Source organism: Myotis yumanensis, unplaced genomic scaffold, assembly GCF_028538775.1.
Source record: "Myotis yumanensis isolate MYYU_CA2020_CCGP unplaced genomic scaffold, mMyoYum1.0.hap1 SCAF_14, whole genome shotgun sequence".
Classification (NCBI taxonomy): domain Eukaryota; kingdom Metazoa; phylum Chordata; class Mammalia; order Chiroptera; family Vespertilionidae; genus Myotis; species Myotis yumanensis.
The window spans coordinates 17196743-17218278 of NW_027223765.1; the positions used below are offsets into that span (position 1 = coordinate 17196743).

The 21536-nt window shown below is 41.2% G+C and overlaps 1 protein-coding gene across 3 annotated transcripts in view; it reads right to left on the reverse strand.

Annotated features, from left to right (window-relative positions):
* RARB (retinoic acid receptor beta) overlaps positions 1–21536 on the reverse strand; it is an 851244-nt gene that overhangs the window by 154523 nt on the left and 675185 nt on the right. The window lies entirely within an intron of this gene.

Here is a 21536-nt window from a genome sequence, read left to right on the forward strand (position 1 = left end):
CTTAAAAACAATGCAAGAAGTGCTTTTAAAACGAGCCGGGGAGGAGCCAGGACACCGCTCCTGGCTCACGCTGAGCGCCCACTTCTCTCCCCTTTCGCCTTTTTCTTTGCAGCCGCTTCGCTTGCAAGCGCCTGTTCCCCCGTTCCCCTCTCGCCTCCCGCCCACCCTCTCGCCCCCAGCCCACCCTGTAAATTCCTCTGAGCGCCTCTCTGTCTGTTAAATTCCTTGTACCTTATGTATTTTTCCACTCCCGAAAAAGCACAGGCAAGCCCTAAACTGTAGAAAAGGGAACGGCTGCCCCTCGGGGAAGCCTGGAGATGAGAAACTTTCCATTTCATAATGTTTTTCTCCTTATCCCCTCTTGCAAGCCCTGGCATTGCATTTGCTCTGGAGTGAAAAGCTAGCTTTCCGGATTCAGTTACTTTTCAGCATAGGGAGTAGTCAAGAGTTGGTTACTCCTGTCCCAAACACACACACACACACACACACACACTCAGTGATATAGAGGATTTCAGGTCCTGACCTGAGCAAATATATAGTGCTCAAGAGCATGAATGTGGGAGTCAAACTGAACTAGATGCCCAAATCCAATCCGGTTATATCACTTATCAGCTGTGTGATCTGGGACTCAGTTTTCTCATCTATAAAATGGGAATATACTACTACCCACCTCAGTGGGTTGCTGTGAGGACAAAAAGAAAGAGTGCTTGTATGACACTTAGGACATATCCTGGAACAAATATTAGCTGTGATTCTTCCTCTTATTTTTATTTTTTAAAAATTTATTTATTGATATTTTAGAGAGAGAAAGGAAAAACAATGATTTGTTGTTCCACTTACTTATGCATTCATTGGTTGCTTCTTGTATATGCCCTGACCCGGGATGGACCCCGCAACCTTGGTGTATCTGGACAACGCTACAACCAACTGAGCTACCTGACCAGGGCCTCTCTTATTTTTCAACCAGGGAAATAAAAGCCCAGAGAATCTGAGACCTGACTAAGGTAATACAGCTTAGAATCGCAACTAAAACCCAGTTCCCTGGAATCCCTGTCTAATGTAGAAATTACTGTGCTGTTCCCACAGCCTCGCACCCCAATAGCATATCGGCGGCCTCTCATCACACAATCACACCCCCCCCCCCCCAAATTAAACACATATTTGAAAACTGGTTAAGTGTGAGGGTTTTGTATTTGCAAGGGCCAATTTTCACCAATACAAGCCCTTGCCCCATCTGGCTACTTATTGTTTTAAGAGAAAAAAAATTATTTCTGTACCTCCTACACTGACCCCACCTAGAGGAGGGAGAAGCTTTTTAACCAAGTCTTAAAACATTGAGAAGGACAGGTGTAATATTTACAAATAAACTCCCCTGACAGAGAGCTTTGACGGACAGCCAAACCCACCCTGCAGCCATTTTGCATAACTTGTTTAAAGGGTGCAACTGTACTTCAAAGAAGGGAAAGTCTGGGAGGAATGAAGACACCCCACCTCTTCCCCTGCCTCTCCAATATGTACTCATAATTCTCCCACCAAGCAGGGTGGGCATGTGGACAGCCTGCTTGCCCCTTGCAGGGAGAACGCTGCTCCAGTCTCCTTTCTGGTAGACAGTGCTGGAATGTGCTTTGGCATCCAGGCTTTTACAAAGCCTGTCGGGGGGGCACCCCACCCCATACTGTCTAGCTAAGTGGCACTTGTGGTGTAACATGAAAAGTATGCATCGCACACACTTCCCAAGTCCAAGGTCCTTTTACGAAGGCACATTAAAACAATTTTCAGCCCAGCAAGCTCAGATCGTGCTATTGAAAAGTCCAGGGTGATCAAGGCGCGAGATTTTGCTGAATCTATGTATTTATTTCCTCTCTCTCTTTATACCATCCTCATTTTGTAACAGAGCTGTATTATAAGAAACCCTTTAACTACAAAGAAAACACACATTTTGAGCAAGGAGCACAGAGGAGTTTACAAAACATTTAACACACTGTTGTTAAGATAGTTGTAAAGATACACAAAGCACCATTATCAAGTGGCAATTTCTATGTGGTCCTTGAGACTTATAGCTCCAAATGTTTATTTAAGGTCCTCAGCGTTCCTTGGAAACTGGGCTCATTTTAGACCCGCTACTGGCCGTGGGTGAACAGTTGTTCGGGGAGAGAGGAGGACACATGTCTATTTAAAGTACAGCAGGAGGATCTAATTGGTGAGACAGGGCAGCGCTGCCAGGTGTGTGTGTACAGGTATCTGCTACCAGGGGAGGCCACTGCACTTCCTCACTCAATATCCTGCCGAAGGACAGGGTGCACGGGTCCCAGGGAAATGAAGATGGGTTTGTGTCCCCTGAATTCTTTTTTTTAAAAAAAATATTTTATTGATTTTAGAGAGGAAAGGAGTGGGGGAGAGAGAAACATCAATGATAAGAGAAAATCATTGATTGGCTGCCTTTTGCACACCCCCCACTGGGGAATCAAGCCTGCAACCTAGGCATGTGCCCTTGGCCAGAATCGAACCCGGGCCCCCTCAGTCTGCAGGCTGACGCTCTATCCATTGAGCCAAACCAGCTAGGGCTGTGTCCCCTGAGTTCTGTTCTCATTTCTTAAGCTAGAGAATCAGCCTCATCTCAAAAGGGCATACCTGCTCCCAAATTTCTTCCCTCGGTACTATGTCATAACACAAAAACAATAACAGTATGCGCATAGTAGGGGCTGGGAGATTTGGTGTTTTCTCTTTTTTTGTGTGTGCAAGAATATTTAAAATTTATAATCGCCTTAAAGTCGTCTTAAGTGTAGAGAAAAAAACTTGGGCCTTGAAATGAACGATCAACATTTAAATCCTCGTGAACAGAATACTATGGGTGTCTCCTACTGCAACAGTATTCAGTCGGTTAATCTTTTCTCATCATGAATTAATTATGCTGAACGCAATTATGAGAACTATTATTTAACCCAAGTATTCATTTACAAAGCAGCCCCACAATTTAGCTGCACGTTCCTTATCATTTCTTCATCAGTAAATCTAATTCGTACACTTCTTGAAAACTTGATTCCTACTCCAAATTTTCATCTTAAGTAAAGACACACAAATAAAGCACAATTCTTTAAATACATACCCGTGTACTAAAAAGATGAATGACTAGGTAGAAGGTGACAAATGGCCTAGTTAATTTCTTGATAATGAAGTTTAAATTATTGATGCCTCTTTTAAACATTAATCAGTTGGACAAAACCTTTCCCAAATATCCTCTTGGTACAGCATAAAATAAGATTTGGATAAATGTCATTTCCTGTACAGTTAGCCCTCACTTATGTTGTCAAAAATTTTCTGCGACTGTAAGCGAAACAATATATAACAAAACCAGTTTTCCCATCGGCTAATTGATAGAAATAAGAGTTAAGTTCCTAAGACATTACATCAACATCATAACGAAATAACTGGAACAAAATGACGTTATCCGAGGACCTGCATTTCCTTTGTGTTTGACCCACGATAAAAGAAACCCTAATAAACGTATTTCCAACCCCAAACAGAAAGGCAAAAGTTTGAGACCAAAAGCCATTTCGTTTCAGAGTAACCGTGTATTTGTCAGTGTGACACAGCACATTTGAAACCCATAATCATAAAACAAAAATTTATAGGCCGGGTTCAGGGTCTACATCTGTTTCTCTGGTTTTCACACAGCAATTACCCACTGGACAATCCAGAAAGAAACACCATGAATCACGCTTTGCAAACATGTTGGAACTGGAGAGTTTTGTGAAGAAAGAGCAGGCATCTCGAGGCAACAGTATTGCAGCCGGTCGTGTTCAAAAACTGGTCGAATGCTTTGTGTGATGTCTAAATAAAGTGATTCCTACAGGCGCAGACATATCCACCCCAGGCACAAGTCATGCAAAGTGCAGGCGTGCACGGGAGGGGGGAGTGGAGGGAGGTGGACATGGATTGTTTTAAAAAGACACACCTGTCTCTTTCATGTTTTTTTTTTAAGTATTTATTTATTTTTTTGCTGTTAATCTCATATAAACCCCTCTCGCCACAATTCTGCCAGAAGAACAAATGGTTAGCACTGAGTGATGTGTGTGTCTTGCAGGGGAGCCAAGGCCGAGATGTGTTGCCCGCACAAGCCAAGTGCTGAGGCGGTCCCCAGGGCTTCCTCACCGCAGGCAGAGCGGCTGGGAGAGGTTCTAACACTCATCACCCACGGAGACTGCTGTAGGCCACGGAGAACAAACACCCGCTAATGTACCAGGACGGTGGTTGATGTTCGTGGATCTCATACCAGAAGCACCAAACGTGGCCTTGCAAGGTGGCTGTCTGCAGCACTGCAGACTGGGTCCTCTTAGGACCCCAAGAAGCATCTGTTTTTCCTCAAACACTTCTCTCCACCTCAAGTGTTGGCCACTGTGTCCTTCCTTCATTGGGCTCCTTTCTCTCCAGCTTCCTGCCTTTTCCAATTTCCTTCCGGTTACTTAAAAACACCATTCCCCCAGGACCAGGGGCACACTTCTCTCTTCCCACACTTCTGAGTTATTGTTTTTAGCACCTCTTGGCTTTTGCTGTGCGTGACTCATGAAGACATCTCTTAAAGACCAACAGTTTCTGTCGGTCCCAACTTCAGACTTAAATACATCCCCTCCTGAAGGCCTAGGTACTGAGCTATAAGCTCCCAACCGTTTCTCAGCTGATGGCCACTGCTGAGGGCACCATCTCAATGATCAGTTTGGGGGAGACTTATCTTTGGCTATTTCCTCTTACTTACTTTCCCCCTTTTTAATTTAGATTTCTTTGAAGTAATTCTATATAATAAAAGGCTAATATGCAAATTGTCACCTCAGGAGTTCGACTGACCAGGAGTTCGACTGGTTGCTATGATGTGTGCTGACCACCAGGGGGTGGCTCAGAATGAATGAAGGCCCCGGCCTGCAGCCGGAAGGCCCTGATCAGCCCTGATTGCCGGCCAGGCCCAGGGACCCTGTCTGTGCACAAATTTTGTGCACCCGGCCTCTAGTACCTATTCATAAAAACTCAGAGAGTTTTGTCTGAAAGATATAAAGTGAAAAGGATATATATATCCCCTATGTTATTCATTCATCAAATGCTGAGTGCCTACCATATGCCAGGCACTGTCATAGGTGCTGGGCCTATATCTTTGTGGGGTGGATTCTTTGCTGCTTTTAACACAAACCTAATCAAATAATACATCTTATTTTGCAACGTTTTTTAATTTAACAGTATCTCCTGAACATCTTTTCATAATAAACAGAACTTTCTCACTTAGGAAATGAGTACATAGATATCTATTTTAAAAGCTAAATAGTGTCTCTTTACATTAATGTGCTCTAATTCATTTAACCAGTGTCCAGCTATTGCATATTTAGGTTATTTCCAGTTTTCCAGTGTTCTAAGAAGTCCTGTGGATATGTGTACTAAAACATCTGCTGGATAAAATTCTAGGAGCAGTATTGCCAAGTCAAAGACGATGTACATTTTAAAACCCGATGGCTACACAAAATTGTACTCCAGGATGGCTGTGCTAGTATATATTCCCCTTTTGTCCTAAAACATGAGTCAGTAACCTTTGTGTAAATAGTGCCACAGGAAATATGTTAGCCTTTGCCGGTGATAGAGTTTCTGCTATAACTGCTCAGCTCTGCAGTTGTGGATAAAGCAGCCATAGACCATGAATGAATGGGCCTGGATGTGTTCAAGAAAACCTTATGAGAATCAGCAGTGGACTGGAGCTGAAGTTTGTCCACCTGTATTCTAAACCAACATTTCACCAAATTCTACATTGCTTTGTCTCTATCACTATGAAAACTACCCATATACACTGGGTTTTGTTTACACTTTAATTTTCCTTCTCCTTTAAAAGCTTCACCTAGTGTTCACTCGTGTACCACATGAATAATATGGCTCTTTTATTATATTCCTTCATCCAGAATCACGGGCTCATAATTTCCCACTTTCTTACTTCACTCTCTTCACTTCCTCCTGTAAGAAGGGTGTGAGATTACATTTCTGCCTTCAAACGGGTCCAGATGGCCCTGTACTTCTGTTAGTCCACCACCAAGTCTTCCTTTAAAGTCCATTATGTCCATCAACACTCCTCTCCCCTCAATATACCCTGGCAGTATTTGAGAGATGGACACTTCAACAATGATTCCTGAGAATAAATGTCAACGGCACCGCCATGCTACATACAACATGCCCATGACGTCCCTGTATTATTCTGCCTGAATTGTTTTCATGTCTCGTCTCAATACATCTTCCAATGAGCTAAGATTAGATGTGCCCGCCCCGTTAGCAGAGAGCTTAGAAGAACAGTGAGACTTGTTCAAGGATGAAAAGAGGCACAAAGGATTCTAAGAGTGCTTTGCAATTATTTCATGTTAATATTATTAATAAAGGATAATGTCTATAACTGAGATGCCTAACTTAATTCCTAGTTCAACACTTCATTTTTTGAAGATCCTACGTATGAACAGAGGCTATTAGTTGGCTCTTAAACTGCTGTTTAAATTAATTAAAATTCAATACAATTAAAAACTTCGTTTCTCAGTCATACTAGCTGCATTTCAAGTGCTCAAAACCCACATGTGACTACCATGTTAACGGCACAGATATAGGACATTTCATCCTAGCGGAAAGTTGTGTTAGACCATGCTACTCTCAAAGGTCAGCTTCATGATCAGAGAGGCAGTAAGGTGGGGCCAAAGAGTCTGGACATCAACGGACTGTGCTTGAATCCCAGCCTCCCCTCTAATGGTGTGAACCTCGACAAGTAATTTAACCTCTGCATGCCTCAATTCTCTCACCAGCAAAATGGAAATACTAATGGTACCTATGTTAAAAGTCCATTGGAAAGATTAAATGAGGTAATACAAGTTAAAAGTACTTAGGTCATTGCCTGAGATAGAAGTGATTTTAAAATGTTAGTGGAATATCTGCAAGGAGAAAATGAAGTCAGAAACTCATAGGTCTAATACTCCTCAAATGCTAGTGCCACCAGGTACAGGGCCTCTTCTGTCAGGGCAGTCATTTTCCACCCGGATGCACCTTTCAGGCTATGGGATCTGGATACATGCAATTAGGGCAAGTTCCATGAGATTTCGCTGTATGTGCCTGGTTATATGCCACTGCATTGAAACGTGCATGTGTACACGTGTGTATGTGTGCATGTGTGTGTGTGTAGATAAAGGAGGATGCTTTCTTTTATTTTATAAAGCCGACCCTGAGTCAGAATGGCAATGCACTATTTGACAAGCCCCACCCTGCTGCTCCTGTGGGAAGCAGGAAATATACCACATGACTTGGTGTTTTCTGCAGAAGTGGTATTTAGTCTCAGGAACATAACACCAATTATGGCTAATAAAATGGCAAAGGTATTGTACAAGATGGAAGACTTGTGTTATCTTATCCTAGTCCACCTTATCTTATCTTTTCTTCCATCCATCCATTCATCCATCCATCAATCCTTCTTACTTACTCATTCATCTATCTGTTATCCATCCCATTCACCCTCTATCCATTTACCCATCTACCCTTCTAGTTATCTACCCACTCACTTGTCCACCTACCCATTTACTCATCTATCTACCCATATATATCCATGCTCTGACCCATCATCTACCCATGATCTAATCACCAATAGTGATAAAGGGAGCATGGCTTTTTGCAAGGCAATGTGTAGAGCATGAACAGGCACAAAAGTAAAGCTTCTCAGATTATGCCCCTGTCTTTCTCTAGAATCCTTGAAAAGGATTTCCTGGTGAGAGGTACTAGCAGAAATAAGGTCAAAGTCACTGACCACTGGAGATTTCAGTTAAACAGGTTTGATAATCAGGTTGTTGCCAGGGCACCCCTCAGATCTAACACTGATCTCTAAGAGCATCTCAGGATTTGAAATGCTAATGAAGCTGAGTTCTATTAGCAACACAAAAGTTTCTGACTCTGAGGGAAAGCTGAAGGCCCTAAAAGAATTTCCATCAGATTCTACTAGCAAAAGGGATGTAAAAAATCACAAATACGTCAGAGGAGCCATTGGAGAGGGAATGGAGTTTAAATTCACCCTGGTGTCTGACAGAGAAAAAGGCAAATAAAAGAGACCAATGGGACTGAATGGGAAGTTTGAAGGTAACAAAAAGCCAGATAGAAATCTCTGTGAAATTTCTGTTGGGGAAACAACCATCACACACACACACACACACACACACACACACACACACACACACACACTCTCACTCACTCACACACATACTATAAATACAACATAAATATTTTTGATGAAAAAAATCATTTTCTCTCTCCTTTTAAACAGCAGGGTAAAAAGCCACCCTCTCAATATTTACCTGAATCAATGGCTTTGACAACTTCTGTTTGAGAGGGTACCACGGTGGCTTACAAAATGAGTTTTGGCATTTTGTCATGGTTTGCTTTTTTGTTTTGAGTTAGAGGTGGTTCCAAAGAGAGTAGTAAAGATTTTTCAGAAGCAACAGTTCCAAAATGTAAGGCAGCCATTTTCAACCTATGGGTTGCGACCCCTTTGGCGGTCAAAGGAACCTTTCACAGGGGTCGCCTAAGACCATCCTACATTATGATTCATAACAGTAGCAACATTACAGTTATGAAGTAGCAACGAAAATAATTTTATGGTTGGGTCACAACATGAGGAACTGTATTTAAAGGGCCAGAAGGTTGAGAACCACTGATGTAAGGGAACATATGAGCATGGGGGGGGGGCAAGAAAGTGAAACAATAGAACTATGAAACATCTCCCTCTCTAAGTCAAATGCAATGATAAAATATAAGATCACTGTAATGCTTCCCAAAGCATTGCAATTCCAGGGCTTCCCACCCAGAGCTACATAAGAAAATTTCTAGGGTTGGGGAAAGTAATCTGCATGTTAATCAAGGTCCTTGGGTACTTACTCTGCACACTAAAGTGTCAGATCCTCCACTTGGTGAATGACAGGACACAGTCCTAGAGGAATCGGTGTTAAGAAAAATGAATTGCGCCCTAGCAGGTCTGGCTCAGTGGATAGAGTGTTGGCCTGTGGACTGAAGAATCCTGGGTTCAATTCTGCTCAAGGGCACATGCCTGGGTTGCAGGTTGTGGGCTCAATCCCCAGTAGGGGGCGGGCAGGAGGCAGCTGATCAATGACTCTCTCTTATCATTGATGTTTCTATCTCTTTCTCCTTCTCCCTTCCTCTCTGAAGTCAACAAAAATATTTAAAAAAATAAGAAAAAATGATGATATTAATATTCCTCATGCAAATGACCAACCCTCGTGAAGTCTAAAGGTTAAAGACCTGCTCTTTTCCCCTAGTTGGGCCAAGGCCTCCTCCCCTTTCTTTTGGGAAGACTGGTCAGTGGCAGAGAGCACGGCTGATATCTACTCCCCTCTCCCCGCCATGTTCCAGATTCAAAGAAAAATGACAGAGCTCCTCTGTGTGGTATAGACAGAATGTGTCAAACTCTGAAGAAGCCCTCACTTCCAACTCTGAATGTTACCAGGAGCTTCCTAGGAAAGGCTGCCATCCAGGCTTCTGTTGGTTCTAGCCATGTGGGCTGCACTTGAAGAAGAAGGCCACTCTCCAAGCTCTATTTTTGTTATATATGTAATTTGTGGCAAATCTGGAGGGGTAAGGACAGGCTAGTGTACCAAAACTGAGTTGGGAGGCCAGCGGTCTATCTGAACACTAACAGCTTGTGAGAACTTGTCTGGTCTGATCAGTAACATGAGGATGCTGTTGTGACTCATGGTGGCAAATACATGACTGGGGTGCCTCATCAGAGCCCACGCCAGAATTACTAATGTGTACCTTCTAAAAGATCTGGGTAAGGCTGCCTAGCAATGGACTAGCCCAGAGGTTGGCAGATTCCAAGGCCAAAACCAGCCCACCACCTGTCATTGTAAAACAGTTTTATTGGAGAATAGCACATGCTCATTTATTTGTTTACATATTGTCCATGACTGCTTTCAACCAACAACAGATTTGAGCAATGGCAACAGAAATAGTATGCCCCACAGAGCTGAAAATAGTTATGATCTGGACCTTGCTTTAAAAAAAAGTGCTGACTCCTTACTCTGTAGGCATTCACTACCAATCTGTTGGAATTGGCTTTGAAGATGAAATTGACCAGCAATCTTCAAACTGGGTAATATGGAAGGTTTCTTCAAGATCTAAACTTCTCAATTGTTTTTAGATATGTCAAATACACTCCTTCAGCATCTTTGAGATTCCTTTTACTCTACATAGAATACTCTTTGCTTAGATAGTAACATGAGTTATTAAATCTGTTTCTTTATGAATAGATTGCCTTAAATGAGACACTAATGGTCCTATTTATTTATTTATTTTAAATATATTTTATTGATTTTTTACAGAGAGGAAGGGAGAGAGAGATAGAGAGTTAGAAACATCGATGAGAGAGAAACATCGATCAGCTGCCTCCTGCACATCTCCCACTAGGGATGTGCCCGCAACCCAGGTACATGCCCTTGACCGGAATCGAACCTGGGACCTTTCAGTCCGCAAGCCGACGCTCTATCCACTGAGCCAAACCGGTTTTGGCACTAATGGTCCTATTTAAAATAGGACTCTAGGTCATGTTCATTACTGTTCCTTGGTCCTACAGTTTAAAATTTATAGTCATTATTACTACCTGACCGCATTATTTTTTATTGTATGTCTTTGATAATAGAAAGTTATCCCCTTGAGGGCAGCAACTCTATCCAGTTCACTGTGATGGCCCCAATAAAAAACAGTACATGACACATAGTAATCCTTCGATAAATATTTGTTAAATAAATAGCATTCTTGGAAGACAATGATTAATAGAGCCATGTACAACTTGGTAGAAATCTAAAATTGGCAGAAACTACAATGTGTTGTTTCAAGTCAATTAGGCCTCACCATAAGTAAAATAAAATTAGGACTAATTATTAAAAGACATCATTTAAAAAATAAAATCTATGGCATAAGCTTTATACTTTCATATCAATGGTAAGGAAGTTATGCATACCAAGAGAAAGGACAGCTGTTACAAAAACAGCATTGAAACAACTGGATATCCATTACAGGAAACAAATAAACAAACGATTCACAGCTCACACCAAATATAAATACTAACTCAACATGGATCATGGCCCTAAAATTAAAACAAAAAGCTATCAATTTTTTAGAGGTAAAATAGGAGACAATCTCGTGACCTCGTTTTGGGCACAGGTTTCTTAGATATGACACCAAAGTATGACACATAAAAACCCAAATGAATGATTTGGATTTCATCACAATTAAAACGTCTTTCCTTCAAAAAACTCTGCTAAAGGAATGAGAACACAAACAACAGACTAAGGGAAGAATTATATATTTGAAAAGAAATTTCTATCCACAATACATAAAGAAATTTCAAAATTTAATAATAATAACTCAAGCATCCTACCTTCACCCCTAGTGGGTAAATGATTTGAACAGAAATGTCACCAAAGACAAAATACAATGGCAAACAAACACATGAAAAGATGCTCAACATCAATAGTTATTAGAGAAATGCAAATTACAACCACAACGAGACCCCACTACACACCGACTGGAATCACTATGATTAAAAAGGCCACCATACCAAGTGTCGCTGTGGATGGGGGAGAACTGAAACTCTGACACACTACTACTACTAGTCTGAAGCCATTCAAACACTTAGAGCAAAGTTTGGAATTTTTTTAAAATATATTTTTATTGATTTTTTTACAGAGAGGAAGGGAGAGGGACAGAGTCAGAAACATTGATGAGAGAGAAACATCGATCAGCTGCCTCCTGCACACTCTCCACTGGGGATGTGCCCGCAACCATGGTACATGCCCTTGACCGGAATCGAACTTGGGACCCTTCAGCCTGCAGGCTGACGCTCTATCCACTGAGCCAAACCAGTTAGGGCTGGAAATTTCTTAAAAAGTTAAACATGCACCTACCAACCCAGCCATCCCACTCCTAGTTATTTACTCAAGAAACACTGAAGTATATTTTTAGTGAATGACATGAATGCTCACAGCAACTTTATGTGTAATAGCCAAAATCTGGAAACAACCCAATGTCCATCAACAGGAGGATTGATAAACATAGAATGGACAACTCTTGGCAATAAAGAGAAATGAACTGATACGTGCTACGACTGACATGAACCTCCTAATAATTATGCTGAGTAAAAGAAGAGAGACACAAAATAATATTTAAAGTATGGTTCCATTTATATAAGGAAATTCTAGGCAATTTAATATATCATAGCAGATAGCTAATCAGTGGTTGCCTGAAGTTGGGGTTTGGGGGACTTGAGATGGACAGGTAGACAAGATTACAGAAGCACATGGAGAAACTTCTGGGGAAGGTGGTGGATATGTTCCTGATTACTATTTTTAATTGAGATATAATTGACATATAATGTTATATTAGTTTCAGGTGTACAACATAAGGGTTCAGTTTATGTAGATATTGTGAAATAATCACTACAATGTCTAGTTCATACCCATCACCACATATAGTTACAAACTTTTATTCTCCTGTTTAGATCTTTTAAGATTTATTATCTTAGCAATATTCAAATACAACACAATTTACATTCCCAGAACTTATTTATTTTATGACTGGAAGTTTGCAGCTTTTGATGATCTTCACCCATTTCGCTCACCAGCCCTATGCCTCCACCTCTGTCTCTGGTAATCATCAATCAATCTGTTCTCTGTATCTAAGAGTGTGTGTGTGTGTGTGTGTGTGTGTGTGTGTGTGTGCATGTGTTTTGATTCCACCTATAAATGATATATTTGTCTTCTGACTGACTTGTTTTACTTATCATAATGCTCACAAGGTCTATCCATGTTGTCGCAAATGGCAAGATTTCCTTCTTTTTTATGGCTGAATAATATTTCAGTGTATATGTGTATATACTGCATCTTCTTTATTCATGCATCTATTAATGGACATTTAGATTGCTTCCATGTCTTGACTATTGTATGGTGCAATGAAAATGGGGGTGCAGATATCTTTTCAAGTTAGTGTTTTTCTTTTCTTTGGATAAATACCCAGAAGTGGAATTGCTGGATATAGTAGTTCTAATTTTAGTTATTTGAGGAACCTCCATACTGTTTTCTATACTGACTGCACCAAGTTACATTCCCACCAGAAGTATACAAGGGTTCCCTTTTCTTTACATTCCTATCTTTTTTATGTCACCGTCCTATCAGGTGTATGGTTTTTATTTTTATTTATCTGAAGATTAGTGATGTTGAGCACCTTTGCATGTCCCTATTGGCTATCTATATGCCTTCTTTGAAAAAAAATGTCTGTTAAGATCTCCTGCCCATTTTTTAAATTGTTTATTTTTTTCGTTATTGAGTTGCATGTGTTCTTTATAGATTTTGGATATTAACCCTATATCAGATATATCATTTGAAAAATATTTTCTTCTATTTGGTAGATTGCCTTTTCATTTTGTTGATGGTTTTTTTTTTTTTTTTTTGGTATATATGTTCATTATTTTGATTATGGTAATGGTTACATAGATGAATACATCTGTCAAAACTTACCAAATTTTACACTTTGAAAATTACAGTTTAATGTATGTCAATCATATTTCAATAAGCTGCCCCTGAATACAGTATTTAACAAAATATTTAACAGCCAGTACAGTAAAGATACTAACCTTTGAGGATAAATGCTGGCCATGCCAATGTACTGCAGCTAAATAAAGGGTATCCCAAAATTCACGCAAGATTTGAATTTTGCATGAGCATTAACAACAACAACAAAAAAATAAAAGTCTAACTTTACTTGGTTTATTGAATCAAATTCTAATATCTGTTGCCCTTTGATTTCAATCCCTTCAATTTGATAAGCATTACCAAGTACCAATTATGGCCCAGGAGCAGGGACAATGAAGACCAATGAAGACCACGGCTTTGCATATGTGCCAGCAAAGCTGTGGAGGCCATTTACCCAATGTGCTTTTCCATACATAACCTTATACTGTATACTTTCTGAATCAATAAAAAATTTACAATTTTTAATTATAAACCTGTGTTTTCTATCAAAATTACTTCTTGAGTGAATTTTGGGACACCCTTTCCTAACCAGGCTTGTTTGCAAAAGTGCTCAACTTCATTGGTTTTCTGGGAAACAAACTTAAGACCACAATGCAATAGCACTGCATAGGGCCAAAATGAAAACAAACAAACAAGCAGTGATGCCAAGGATATGCAAAGATGTGGAGCAATCTGAATTTTCATACACTGCCAGTTGGAATTGAAATTTGTACAACTTCTTGGAAAACCCTTTGTCAATATTGACTGAAACCTGACATACGTCAAAGTCCAGGACATGGTAATGCCATTCCTGTATATACATGCCCAATAGAAATGCATACATATGTTCACATAAAAGTCATGTACAAAATACTGGCCATAGCAGCACTAATCATAATAACCCCAAACAGAAAACTACCCAAATATCCATTAATCGTAGAATGAATAAAATGATATAATTATCCATTAAAATACTATGCAACAATGAGAACAAGTGAACTTCAACTACATTCAATAGCATGGATAAATGCCACAAACATAATGTTGAGTGAAAGAAATCAGGAACACACAAAAAAGTATAACTTTATGATCCTATTTATAAAGAGTTCCAAAATAGGTCTAATTAATTTATGCTGCTGGAAGTCGGGATCCCTGACATCCTTGGGTCAGGGTTAGTGACTAGAAGAAGGATAAAGGAACTCTTGGTTTTGTTTCTTGATCTGGGTGCTGGTTAAATGAGCATATTCAGTTATATAACAAAACTCCAAACGTGTACGTATCATTTGTGCACTTCTTTCTATGTATATTTCAATAACATTGTTTACTCAAAAAATAAATAATGGATGAGTCTGATGACTCACAGATTTTTTTTAAACTCCTCTCAATGGGTCCTTGGATTGAAAAAGTTTGAGAACAACTACTCCAGTCAACAATCTTGAGAGGGTGAGGAGCTCTTAGCATAAGCAGGTCAAACACTTGGGGGAAGGGGAGTGAAGTTTAGAAATCACTACAGAACTAGCTTTGAATATTTAACTCTAAAGTGCAAAGAGCATTTTAATGAAACCTCACGTCAGCCTTTATATAACCAGGTTCCTTGGTTATTAGCAACAACTAATGAAGAAACACCAAAGCCTCAATATACCAAGATATAATATTTATCTGTTAACTAAATATCTAAGACATGACATGCAGGAGAAAGAAGAAAATGAGGGGCAGAGGACAACAGAAAAATAAAATATGCCTTTCCCTCTAGGTAATTGTTCGCTATCAATTTCCCACCAAGAAGCACCTTAACCACAATGTATAAAAAGAAGCCAAGAGTGATTAAATAATTTAGAGTCATTTTGAGGGATGAAATGCCCTGGCTCTATAATGCCCCATAATGACTGCTCCTCAAGCTACCTACCATTCCAAGATGACAGACAATTTTTAAACAGGATTGGTGTTTCCACTTGCCATTTGCCATTTCTCCAATGTCAGCTGCTTCTGCCCTCTTCCTCACCCCGTCGCCCAGTTCCTAGGCTCCTGTTGCACCAACCTGCTGGAAAGGAGCCTTTCTGACACCGTCCCTTTCCCTAAAACTCCCTGTTGTCTCTCCCCGTTATCTCTGCATCTCTTGGACTTGCTGAGAGTTTGGGTAGTTTGGGACCTCCTCTCTGGATGCCCAGGTATCCTTTCAGCCAAGAAATTCTCCTCTTTGATACCAACCCATCAAGACAAAGGGGGTACATAAAGGCCAGGCCCTCAAGGGCAATTCTTTGGCCTTGATTTAGAGTGGCAGTACTATTCTTAGGCTGCGTTGGGAGATATTTTTGGTTGCCTCTTTGACTGGGGAACTACTGATATTTAGTGGGTGGTACTAGATGTCAGTTGTTCTGTACAATGAGGAATAGCCATTCATGTCCCACACAACTTTGGAATGTAGGTAATATTAACCTGAATCTAGAAACAAATTCCTGCTTTAAAAATATTTTTAAAAAAATCCTCACCTGAGGACATGCTTGGAGAGAGAGGAAGGAAGGGACAGAGAGGAGGGAGAAAGCATTGATTGGATCAAACCCCAAACCTTTCAGTGCATAGGATGATGCTCCAACCAACTGAGCTACTCTGGCCTGGCACAAATTCCTTCTTATATACATACACACAAACAATTTTTGCATGGTTTTAATATGTACATATTCTTTCAAGGTGTATTTTGTATTAAGCAGAATTTTACCAAGAGTTGTTTATCATTCAAAAAAAAAATCATATTGATTCACCCAAACCTCACCTCAGTCAGTCAGAATTGGACTGGTTCTAAAAGGTATGAGCATTTGGCTACTTTATCTTGTCTTTCAGTGTAGTCATGCCCAAACATTTACATATTACAATATAAATTAATCTATTACAACTAACTTTCTTTTCATGTTTCTTTATATTATTATTAGGATGTTATGTTGATTTTTTAGAAGTTTGTAGTAGGTAGGTTATATTATTGATACATTGCATTTCAGAATTATATTGGATGTTTTGTAAAATATTTTAAATACTTATAAGTATATAATGGAGATACTAGGTATCAAAGGGCTGGAATCCACTGATTTAGAAAAACAGCTCCAATTCCTCTTGAAAAACTTGCCAAGGCTTTTGTAAGATCTTGACCTTTTATGTCAAACTAGAGGCCCGGTGCACAAAAATTTGTGCACTCTGAGGGGGGGAGGGTCCCTTAGCCCAGCCTGTGCCCTCTCGCAGTCTGGGACCCCTCGGGGGATGACCACCTGCTAGCTTAGGCCTGCTCCCTGGGGGATTGGGCCTAAGCTGGCAGTCAGACATCTCTCTGGCAGCCCAGCAGCCCTCGGGGGATGTCCACTTGACAGCGGGGAGCAGACCTAAGCTGCAGTCAGACATCCTTAGCGCTGCTGAGGAGGCAGAAGAGGCTCCCACCACCACCGCTGTACTGGCAGCCATCAGCCTGGCTTGTGGCTGAGCAGAGCTCCCCCATGTGGGAGCGCACTGACCACCAGAGGGCAGCTCCTGCATTGAGCGTCTGCCCCCTGGTGGTCAGTGTGTGTCATAGTGACCAGTCATTCCCAGTCTTTCTGCTGTTAGGGTCAGTTTGCATATTACCCTTTTATTATATAGGCTAGAGGCCTGGTGCATGGGTAGGGGCTGGCTGGTTTGCCCTGAAGGGTGTCCCGGATCAGGGTGGGGGTCCCACTTGGGTGCCTGGCCAGCCTGGGTGAGGGGCTGAGGGCTGTTTTCAGGCTGGCCACACCCCCTTTAGGGTGGGGGTCCCCACTGGGGTGCCTGGCCAGCCTGTGTGAGGGGCTGAGGGCCATTTTCAGCCTGGCCAGCGACTGAAGCTCCCAGCCTCTCCTTTTTTTCTTTCTTTTTTTATTCTGGGATTTATTTACCTTCTATAATTGAAACTTTGTTGCCATCACTGAGCTGAGAGCTGGCTCCTGCTCTCTGCAGCTCTGAGGCCACGGCCTGCTGAAAGCAGGTATCTGGGGTTTGTTTAGCTTCTATAATTGAAACTTTGTTGCTTTCGGAGCTTAGAGCCGGGCTGTGGCAGGCGGAAAACTTTGGTTTCCTCCATCACTGGAGCAAGCAAACCTCCTGCTTGCTTCAGCTGCGTGGCTGCCGGCCGCCATCTTGGTTGGGTTAATTTGCATATCTCGCTGATTAGCCAATGGGAAGCGTAGCAAAGGTACAGTCAATTACCCTTTTTGTCTTTTATTAGATAGGATATAGGCTGACCTTTGCCCAGTGGTGTGCTGGTAAATATTTAACAACTGGCTCTCTGTGGGGGAGAAGCTCTGATTTGTAGTGCATGCCAATTTCCATGGTGTAAATACTTTAATTATGGTCAATTTTAAGAATCATTTAACATGTCATCACTGGACATAGAATTGGGTAGATACACCAAATATTAGCTCCTGTGAGTTTTTTCAGGTAAGGGGACATGAGGACCCATTAGTTACCAAATTTCTGCCTAGACACCACTCCAATTTTTTCCAACAGGACTTTAGAATATATTGAGTTTGCCCTAACAGGATTCAGGGGACCATGAAACATATTAAGCAAAGAATAATAAAGAAAACAAACCAACAAGTCACAGCCATATACAGATATTGGCTCATTAGGCTCAGATAGTTCACTGATCCAAGATTCAAAGGCAATGCAGACAAGCATGAAGTAAATAGTTCTTTATAAAGTCAGCTGATATCAGTGGAAATTCCAGGGTAAAAGGAACTGCCTTGCTCAGATAGGAACTAGAGGACATGGTGATATGTTCTTAGCATTTATTCTGCTGCCACTTTGAGAGAAAACACTGGAGACAGATTTGTGAAACTGTTTAGACTTGAGAAACTATTTAAGGACAGCACCTGGAAAGCACCATTTAATTAGCCAGGTAATGAGAATTCATGAGTGGCAGACCAGGCATAGTTGTTGTATCTTAGCTTGTGAATGTGCGCTAAATCAAAGGAAGAACAATCCATCTTGAATGGCACAATAACCCACGCTCAGTTCTTTCGTTACCAGTCATTTTTAGGACCGAGGGATCAGCACAGTGTGTTTTGGCCAGTGTACAAAATCTCACCACAAGAGAATGATGGATGGACTCTGAGCTAAGAGAATGGATGAAAACAAGAACTGGATTGTTGTAAATTGTGCTCAAACGTGAAAAAGTGACCAAGATCTATAGCAATGAGAAACTGTCTGATGTAAATACATGTCTGATTTAGACTCTGTCCAGGATCAAAATTAGAAATATTTCCATTCTTTCTCCAACTCCCTGCTAGAAGAATTCCCGGCATGGGAAAGTAAGACCGTTTTGTGTAAAAGGCATGAACGTACTTACTGTTCTTATGGGGACTTAAGCAGTAACATTTCTGGAGAGTGAACATAGGGGAAATGCTCAGCTGGCTTGGACACGCACCCCACCTTTGATTGGCTACTTTAAATTCTGCATATTTTTAAAGGGAACCCCACCAAGAAGTCCTTTGTAATAAAAAAAGCAAAACTTTGTACAGTTTACACTCTTGCGTACCTCTCTAGTGCTTTCAAATCTTGAGAAATTTCAAGCATAGTTGCACTTTAGAGATTCTAATAGCCGAAAAGATTCTGGGATTTTGCATTCTCTATGAATCCCAAATATTCAAGTTCATTTCAGAAGGTTCTTATATGCCATGGCATGATGGAGGTAACACAATTTTGAGTAAGACCTTGATGATAAATGTGTTCCAGAATGCAAATTTTACAGTGACGGTCAACCAGGGAAATGTGCAAGCCCAGCAGATACTGGCATATGGCATGTGATCTGAGGAGGGAGAAGAAGGTTCGCAGAACATTTGCTAGCAGATGCTCAATGACAAAAGCAAAGTCAGTTGTATGGTCTCTTGGGAAAACAACAAGAACACAAATGTGAAAAAAAAATTGCTGTGTCAGTAGAAGATATTCATGAACTACACATTTTCCTCTGGTAACAAGGAACCGAGAAGACTCACAGCCGTAGGCTTTGGCCACTGTGGCCAAAGGTCCTAGGTCATCAGATAGAATCACAAAGAACCTGTTGCACTGGTACATTCATTCTTGGGCCTTTCATAGCATCACAATTTTTCTTGTTCTGTTTTATAAGCCATGGTGGCATTTACCATGTCGTGGCTTGCTTTGCTTGCCAGGCACGTCTTCCTTGAATAATTCTGTGAGAAAGAATTCTGGTGGGACTAGAGACCCTACATGAACCATGCCTTCCGACAGAGAACTGCAGCCTTCAGTGTGCAGAGGGCAAGTGACAGGAGGCGAATGGGACAGGTGTGTGTGTGTGTGTGTGTGTGTGTGTACAGTTAAAAAGAGATGGGCTTTAAAGAATGGTACTAAGATAGGCATACAAAGGGGGAGGTCACAGCCAGCAGGTGAAATGGTGTGCTCAAAGGTGCCAAGTTGAGTCAGGGATGGTAATGATTGCACGTTTAACTGAGAACATACCATATTCAAGCAGGCACCTTGTACATACCATGAATTAATCTCTTCAGGAACATTCAAGTTAAGTATCACTATTCTTATAGAATTGGCAAGGAAACTGAATTTCAGTTAACAGGTCTCGAATGACAATGATTAATTTGGAATTTGAATCCGTGTCTGTTTTACTTGAAAGATTCATCTCTTGGCTACCATACTACCTGGTCAATCCACGTTTCCAGCTAGAGTGAGACCTGTAGCAGATTTTAGAAATTAGGTTCTGTTGACAAAAGCCTCAAATATTGGACTATAGGCAGCAGGGAACCACTGAAGGATTTTAAAGAGCACATGATGTAGCTGGTAAGAAAATATCCTGAAAAGACTGTGGTGGAAGCAGTCATTTAGGTCACTGTCAAGAAATGTGGGTGATAGAAATAGAACAAAAGATGTTTTGTTTTTTTTAAAAATATATTTTATTGATTTTTTACAGAGAGGAAGGGAGAGAGAGATAGAGAGCTAGAAACATCGATGAGAGAGAAACATCAGATCAGTTGCCTCCCGCACATCTCCCACCGGGGATGTGCCCGCAACCCAGGTACATGCCCTTGACCGGAATCAAACCCGGGACCCTTCAGTCCGCAGGCCGACACTCTATCCACTGAGCCAAACCGGTTTCGGCCAAAAGATGGTTTTGAAAGATGGTGTCTACTGTAGGAAAACGTACAGGACTTGAAAGACAGCTCTACAGAAAAGGCAGAGAGGGAAGTCAAGATAACTTAGAGGCACCAAGACAGTGGGTTGGTGCGGGTGATGAGCAGCCTTCCAGAAGCCTTGGGATGAATGAGGAGCTCGGGCTTTATCACTCTGAGCTGAGGCAATGCAAACTATTTGCGCAGGATGGTCTGGTAGCTGTGGCTTCTGTCACCCTGCTCATTTTGTGGCTAATCTGGTTGCAAGGCAGACGATCCTATCTTGTTTCATTCCTATTTTGGGCTGAATTGTTTCCTCCCAAGATTCATATGTTCAAATCTCAACCCCCAGTGCCTCAGGATGAAACCGTATTTAGAGAGAAGGTCTTTGAGTTAAAATGAGGTTGTTAAGGCGAGGCTTCATCCAATATGATCAATGTCCTTATAAGACAGAGAGACACCAGGGGTGCTCATGCACGGAGGGATGACCATGTGAAGAGGCAACAAGATTGTGGCTGACTGCAAGTCAAGGACAGAGGCTTCAGAGGAATCCAGCCCTGCTGGCACCTTGATTTTGAACTTCCAGTCTCAAAACTGTGAGATAGGAAATGTATGTTGCCACCCATTCTGTGGTCTTTAGTTATGGCAGCCCTAGCAAAGCAATACATCCCTCTGGAAGGTCTTCTTCTTTTTTTAGTCAACAATGCCCTGCACTTCTACTGAGAGCTGGCTCCTATACCACTTCTGCCCTGAAATCTCCCAAGACAAACTCAATAGAGGTGCTTGCTCATCTCTCTGAATTTCTAGAGCAGCACTATCCAACAGCACTTTCTGC